The sequence below is a fragment of the Mesocricetus auratus genome, unplaced genomic scaffold, assembly GCF_017639785.1.
Source record: "Mesocricetus auratus isolate SY011 unplaced genomic scaffold, BCM_Maur_2.0 Super-Scaffold_100028, whole genome shotgun sequence".
In the NCBI taxonomy this organism is placed as follows: Eukaryota; Metazoa; Chordata; class Mammalia; order Rodentia; family Cricetidae; genus Mesocricetus; species Mesocricetus auratus.
The window spans coordinates 21,238,608-21,246,702 of NW_024429209.1; the positions used below are offsets into that span (position 1 = coordinate 21,238,608).

Below are 8,095 nucleotides of genomic sequence, written 5' to 3' on the forward strand. Positions count from 1 at the left end.
TAAGTCACTTCCAGGCATCTGTCTTAAGTGGATCAAGCAATTAAGCCCATCTCCTAGTCTCTCTTGCTCAGATAATTTTGTGGAAATCTCATCTCTTCCTGTATGTGAATTGTTTTCAAGTCTGTTCTACTTTGAGGGATAGGGTAGAAGAGCCTGAGCTCAAGTAGGCTGGCAGAGGTGGCAATCACAGTCCCCAACACAGATCCTAGGGTCCTGGAGGGCTGGCTCAGCCTGTGTTCAAGTGAGAAGTTGGGTCAGAGGAGCATCCTAATGGTGGGTAATCCTTCTGGCCTCGTGTCCCTTTTGAGTCTCCATTTTATTTTCCCAGCGAAATGCTTCCCCTCCCCTGGAGGGCATCAAGTCCTTAAAGGACACTGAAACCAATAGACACACGACCCTGGAATGATCTCCTTCACAGGAAGCATCTGCTCACGCTTCCTGTCAGGGAGGAGGGATTTCCTGCTTGATCTTCTTGCTATTTGTTTCCGGCTCGATGAGGTTGGTTTGGCAAAGCTTCCATCCCCCTGCTTTGTGGAAAATGAGTCTGCAGATCTGGGTGATGCTGGGGGTGCCTGGTGGACCCTTCATCCTGGGGAAGCCGCTCCCAAGGAAGCCAGTAATAAGAAACTAAACCCAGACTCTTGAGGTGTGTAAGGCATGAGGACATCTCTAGATGAACAAACGCATTCCCTGAATCCAGCATGCCCTTGACAACCACCCAGAACCCTTGATATGCAATGGCAATGTCACCAATCTGAATGCAATTGATCCAAACATTGGTGAGTGTGTGTCACAGGTTGATGGAACAGATGGATAGTCGAGTCCACACAGTCGTTATTTTCTCCCTCCCCGGCCACGCCGTCTCTAGCTCTTGCTCCTGCCTGGCGTCTCCATTCTTTCTCTGGCTGGAGCATCCTAGTTGTGCTGCCTATGTAGCTGAAATCAACCGGGTAATTGTCAGCTCCTCTCTTGCTTTGTAGTAATAAGTGGCGTCTTACCTGCGATAGATGATCCTTCATGCACAATAATAAGAAATAGAAGAGCCACAGAAGCATCTAGAAGACAAACAGCTTATATAATTGCCTGTTACAGACACTGGAAATCATTTCGGAAGGTTCTGCACTTTTTCTCTTCGCACTCAACTGTCCGCCACCAAACAAACTTCTCTGCTCCTAGCAGTGGTGATGTTTCAAAAGATGAGGGCTAGGAGGCTTCCTGGGTGTCTCAGTTACTTCCTCCTGAAAGGAAAGGGGGGGTCGTACGTCAACCTGCTTTAGGGAACTTTTAATTAGGTACAAAGAAGTCAGTGCAAGAATCTCAGGTTTTCCCAAAAGGTCAGGTGAAATGACCACGTCATACTACCTGTTGCTAATAGATCTCAGGTACACAGGTGAGCATTCACGCAGGTGAGCATTCACGCAGGTGAGCATTCACACAGGTGAGCATTCACACAGGTGAGCATTCACGCAGGTGGATGAGAGGGCCTGGGGTCTGTGTACACCCAAGTGCTATTCTGCATGCTCATAAATGTGTTCAGAAGATTTCTGTAACCAAAATAGAAAGAAAAAATGTGTTATTTTCATGTCATGTTAATGTGCCCTACCTCCCTACCTCCCCCCGCCACTAATTATGCTATTTCAAGAAAATAATTGGATTTGGCTAGGAGAAATTAAGAATAGAAACTTGCAAATTATATAACCTAATGAATCTAACTTTTGGTAATGAACCTAGTTGCTACTTAGCACGCATCGCTGACACCCACATTAAACAGAGGGACCCTCCTAATTCTTTTAATTCAACTGAACCATTCTTAATAATTCATAATTAAGTCCGCCTCAGAAATGATAGTCTCCCTGGCAATATTGATTTATTTTCCTGTTGTGTCTCCGCCAAATGTTGAGAACTATAGCATTTTCCGGCTGTCAACAAAGATGGCAGAATCACTGTCATTTCAGAGGGCTTCACCCTAAACCCTTCCTTAAGTCCCGGGGAAGATGAGCTAGGAAATGAGAGACTACGGAGAGAGGGGCTCCTGGGCCCATTGCTGCTATCTCAGCAAGCAGTAACAGCTGTGAACTCATCTGCAGAACAGCTCAGCCCAACGAAGGCACGCACGTGTCTGGGATACGAGAGCAAAGTCTCCCAAGGCCGAGGCAGCAATCCTGCCCTCTCTCACCCCATCTCCAGATTTCTTTCCGCTCGAAAGCCCGCTGAAGTCCGCATTCACAGAGAAAATGAGTTGGAGGAGGCCCTGTTTGGTCTTCATCGTCTTCTCCTTGGGGCCCTTTAATTGAATATTCCGTAGACTTGAGGCGGATTGTCACCTTGGATTTAGATAAGTCCAAACTGCCCCCCCCCAACTGCCACCATTCCTCTTCCTGCTCCCCATACAAATGTGTTCCCACGGAGCCCATCCGTCCTCCGAACCCTGACCTCTGACCCCAACGGAAATGAAGTTGCCTCCAATGCACAGAGCACAAAGCAGCCCTATTATTTTTAAAATGTGTAGTAATGAATACGGTAATACTTATAATAAAAGTAATGGGCACAATTAAAGTCTATCTTCAGAGATATAAACAGAAGTCAAGCAGTGTCTCGGCATCCATCTTAAAAGTCCAATTAGGAGCTGGCCTCAAGGTGGGGGAGGGAGAAGAACCTTGGGGGCACGGGCGGGCACTGATCCAATTCTCAAACGCCGGAGCCAGAATCCTGTTAACTCTTCAGTGTCTACTTGGAGTCTGCTGTCCTTTGTCTCCCCATGCCTTCCACCCAGCTGAGAAACAGCACTTTCCTGACTGACAGCTGACGTAGACTGAATGACATTCTAGATACTTTTAAATGACTGATTGGGGTGTGTCTGTGTGGCGTGTGTGTCTGTGTTTCTGTGTGTATGTGTGGTGTGTGAGTGAGTGTGTCTGTGTGTGTGGTGTCAGTGTGTGTGTGATGTGTGAGTGTGTGTGTGGTGTGAGTGTGGGTGTGATGTGTGATTGTGTGTGTGATGCGTGAGTGTGTGTGGTGTGAGTGTGGGTGTGATGTGTGATTGTGTGATGCGTGAGTGTGTGTGGTGTGAGTGTGGGTGTGGTGTGAGTGTGGGTGTGATGTGTGAGTGTGTGTGATGTGTGTCTGTGTGTGTGGTGTGAGTGTGGGTGTGGGTATAGATGTCTGTAAAAGCCCAAGGTTGATGTTAGTTGTTTTCTTGATCACTTTCTACCTTACCTTTTAGACCCTGAAGCCCCCAGTTTACCAAGTTAGCTGGCCAGGGAACCCCTCTGTCTCTGCCTCCCCAGCGCTGGAATTTTTTATGTGGGTGCTAGGGGCCCAAACTCAAATCTTCATGCCCACAAGACAAGCATGTCACCAACTAAACCATTTCCCTTATCCCTGGAGATCTTTAACATATTTTCAAATGGCTGAGGCCAACAATGTCTTACAGGTGAAATTGGTAAAGCACCAGATAGGCAGGCAGGCAGACAGACAGACAGACAGACAGACAGTCATGGTGATGGTGGTGATGGTGTTGGTGATAGTGATGGTGATGGTAATGGTGTTGGTGATGGTGTTGGTGATAGTGATGGTGATGGTGTGGCATTTGAAAGACTGGGAGGAATCTCACTCTACCCTGAACCCTGCCATGCACCTGAGTGATGAGAGTTAGTTGGACTAGACATGGAGCTGGAAGAGGCTGTGACCATGGGGATAAGGTCAAAGAAATGGGAAGCGTTCCTGGGGTTACCGTGTGTACGGAGGCTGAGGAACCGGCAGAGAAAACAGAGAAGAGGGTGGGAAGGAAGCGCTGGTGCTTCCAGGCTCAGAGTGATGGTGAGGCTGCCACAGCACTGGTGGTGAGCCCCAGGTCTGGCAGCCACCTGGGTGACCTCGTCCAAGGTCTGGACCTCTCTGACCACTGTTTCTCTCCGCTGTGCTGTGGAGCGGGTCACTTCTGCTCTCTGACCGATGTTTCTGCTCTGCTGGCCATGGGAGGTTGGAAGGCAGATGCCGAAGTATAAAGCAGAGTGCTAACAAGAGGGATGGCTGTGTGACCTGAGACATGGCACCTAACCTCCCTGTGCCTCACATCCTTCCCAAGCGGATCTGAAGAAAGCGGTCACATCAGCTCATGGGGTTGCACCGAGAGCAGCTCCCGGCACACGGTGACTGTCGTACAAGTGCTTCTCATTAGAGTTGTTTGACATTGATGTTTTGTTGAAAAGGAAAACTACAATTACAACAGAGACAGATTGTCCTTCTCTTCTTAAGGGGGCTTCTGTCTTGTGATGTCATGGGACCTCTGCAGAACTTTCCAGGACACCCCTGGCTTGATTCCCAGCTCCTACACAGTCGTTCACAACTGTGTGTAACTCCAGTTACAGGGGGTTCAGACTCCCTTTCAACCTTATGGGCATCAGCCACACACACACACACACACACACACACACACACACACACACACACACACGAAAAAACTTCAGGAGCACAAAATAAAAATTAACAAATCTAAAATAGAAATTTCAAAGAAGTGTCTCCAAGGGCTAGGGCAACAGGTCAGTCAGTAAAGCACTCGCTGGACAGGCACGAGGACCCCAAGTTCCGGTCCCCAGAACCCAAGTAAAAGGCCAGAAGTTGCATGTATCTATAATCCCAACACTGAGAAGCAGAGGCATGACAATCCCTGGGGCTTGATGCCTAGTCAGTAATGGCAACAGGTGCATATGCATGTCAGATTCAACGAGAGACTGTGTCTCTGTGTCTCAAAAAAAGCAGGGAGAGTGGCTGAGAAAGACACCTGACATTACATTCTGGACTCCACTAGTGGTTGTACATGAACACATACACACATGTACACACACACACATACACACAAACACATACATGCACATATACATGCACACACTAAAAGGTTGTGACAATGGTATAATTTTTAAATTCCATGCAATACTCCAGAAGGGTGGAAATGGGTTTGTATAAGCAGGTTTATATCATAAATGAGGTTGTCCTTGTTCAAGAAGAAGCCAGTGTCTGCTGAGTGTCTACTGGGTATGGTGTCCTTTCTGAACACTGGGGGACATCTGCGTGACACTCCCCTGACCACCACAAGACTCAAAAGTTGTGGGAGAATACTCATAAATCAATGTTCTGCCTGTGTCGGGGAAAGGACCAGGAATTCTCTTACAAGCTAGTAATCCTGGAGGAACTGATGGGTTCTCTGAGGACAAGGGACAAGGTTTGGGCAAGACACATACCCAGAGGAAGAGCTCTAGTCAAGTGGAGAAAGAAGGATAAGGGGCAACAAATCCCGGGTTGTGCTGTGCGGGAAGTCCAAGGACCTCGGAGAGATGCATTGAGAGGGTGTGAGTCTGTGTGGACGGGGAAGATGTCTCTGAGGAAGGAAGCGGGTTCCTTCCATCCTCCAGGTTGGAGAGGAGGGTGAGGATGTTTTGCTGTGTTGTGTCACACAACAAGACACACGGAGCAGCAGCAGCCTTTGCAAGACCAGTTCTGATGATTGAGACTGCAGTTCTGGGAAGAACAACTCCTCACAGCCTAGAGAGCACGGGTCCATATCAACTCACAGCCTGGAGAGCACAGGTCCATAAGGCTTCACACAAGGCTGAATCTGGAAGAGGCATTCTGGGGAGAACAATGACTTCCAAAACAGTGGGCATCATTACAATCTGTAAGAAATTTTGGGCATAGATCTATGTGCCTGGTGCTCCAAGACTGTCCTCCATCTCCAGCCCCTCCAAGGTGACCTAGGAACCACCAACTGTCTGCTATTATCTAAAGAAGCTATTGGAACTTGCTTAAGGATTCCTGTTTTATTTTTCATTTTTGGTGTGTGTGTGTGCCTGTGTGTGCCCGTGTGTGTACAGATGGAGACCACGGTCAATGCTGGGTATCTTTCTCAATCACTCTACACTTTGACTTCTGAGACAGAGTCTCTCACTGAACCTGGAGCTAGCTCACGAAGACTGGGCGAGCAGTGAGCCATCAGGGCCAACGTGCCTTATCATCGTGTCTCTAAAGCTAAGGACTATGCAGAAGTTTCTCCCCTTTACCTATAGATGAGCTATACTATCTACAAAATAACCAACAGAAGCAACTGGACCAAATAAGGGTTTATATTTCAGGGGATACAGTCAGCCATGACTGGAAAGGCATGGCTGCTGGGGTCACTCTATCCCTGAGGGTAGAAGCTTACTGTGCAGCCTGTTCACACCATGACTGACCAGGAAGCTGTGAGTTTGGATCCGTTTCAAAATCCACCTACAGGGACCCACTTCCGATACTAGGTCATAGTCCCAAAGTTTCGGCAACCTCTTGAAACAGGGTGACCAAGTGTTAAAATCCATGTGGGCATTTCCCGCTCAAACCAATGCAGATGAAAGCTTGTGGACGGCTGAACTCTTGCCTCTCACACCTTCTTGGATGAATAAAATCAACCCTCCACCCCACCACACACACACACTTCTCTCTCCAGATTCTCTTGGATTGGAGACATTTGGCTTGCCGTCCCAGGAACACGGTTGCCTTCAGACCAAATTGGAGAAACACAATAAGCTGGGAAGGGGAGAATGGAACATTTGGATTCACCTCAGACAATTCGTGACACATTTTAATGTGGACAGTTAGTGCTGACTCCTGAAACAGATGTCCAGATTCATCTTATGATCCCTCCAAACACTTCCAAGAAACGGCAGGGCCATGGGGCATAAACTCGTGTCAAACGCGGACCCCCCGATTTCCTGGCTTTATTTTTAGAGGTCCAGCTAAGCCTTCTTTAGTCCCCAGCATCCTGGCTTATCAAGTGAATTAAGTCTGTGTATGTGCGTGCCATTGTTACATAGAAGTGTGGATACACAGAGTACCCAGAGGGTGTCCAGCCCACGTCCAGTCCTTCCTTATTTGGTGCTCCCTGGCCTACTCAGCTGTTGACCCATGATGCACTCTTGTTTACAGACGGGGCACAGTGGGTGTGAAGACATGGACACGGAAATCCCTGCTGTTCTCAAGAGTGGAGAGAGCCTTTCCAGATGGCCCTGGCCATGGGAACAAGGCAGAGTGTGTGTTTGACAGGGAGCAGACATGAGCAGAAAAGGCTCAGACCAGAAGCTCAAGGGAGGATGTTGGTAGTGTGGTAGCCGCCCCTGTGCTACCGAGGTGTCTCTCTGATGACCCATTTATTCCAGACAGCACTCGGGGAGATACAGCGCTGTGGTGAGAATCTGAGGAGGCTCGCTGTCTATGGAGAGGAGCGCCTGTCTCCCAAAGAAGCACATAAGCTAAAAGACAGCAAGGCTGGGGTGAGCCAAAGGGGGTCGGTCATCAGACCAGGACCCGCTGTGCTGATCTGCTCACATGATCACGGAAGGCAGTTCCCCAACTGCAATATTTAATCTGAACCCCAAAGATAGAGCAGGGGACAGGAGGGGGGACGTGACCCAGTTGCAGGACAAGGGAAAATTATATACACCGAGCAGTGATAAAGAGTAGGACTCCAGTGGGAAGGAGGAAGATGAGGAAGAGGAGGAGGAGGAGGAATAGAAATGGATCTTTCCAGGCAGCAATTGTGTAGGTCACACAGGCTTAGACTAAGACTGGTCACGCCAGCACCTCTGAAGATGGCAGGAGCAGGAAATATGCTGAGTCCTGGCTGGACACAAAAACATCAGGAGCTAGGGCTGAACCTACCCAGAGGGTCTGGAGGCTTTGGGCTTTGGGTGTCACTCTGCACAGGCACCAGACGGATACGATGAATGCCCTGTTTCTTCTTATTACAGTGCAGCACCATCTACCAATAATGTAGCTGGTCAGTGATGCCCCTCCCTTACCAGCCTCTGAACAAACTTGAGTTTTGTGGTGACATTTGCAACAGCCAGAGACTGAGAGTCGTGGGCATGACAGCACAGGGGCTTGTTTCTAGTGTCATTTCAACCTGGCCCTAGGCACTTAAGTCAGTCCATCATAGGGACTTGCCTCTGGTGTCATTGTCATTTCAACATGGCGGGCTGTCCTCAGCACATGGGGGATTTGTCACCATGTGTGGACTTTACCTGCTGGCTCTTAGGAGCACCCCCACCCACTTCCCACTGCAAGG

General features: G+C 48.7%; 1 long non-coding RNA gene across 1 annotated transcript; it reads right to left on the bottom strand.

Moving 5' to 3' along the window:
- Positions 1 to 1,056: 1,056 nt before the first annotated feature.
- LOC121134452 lies at positions 1,057 to 7,785 on the bottom strand. The gene is made up of 3 exons (XR_005871535.1): positions 7,690 to 7,785; positions 2,177 to 2,284; positions 1,057 to 1,238 (listed from the first exon to the last, which is right to left on the bottom strand). It is a non-coding gene; the product is annotated as an uncharacterized LOC121134452 (long non-coding RNA).
- Between the last annotated feature and the right edge of the window lie 310 nt (positions 7,786 to 8,095).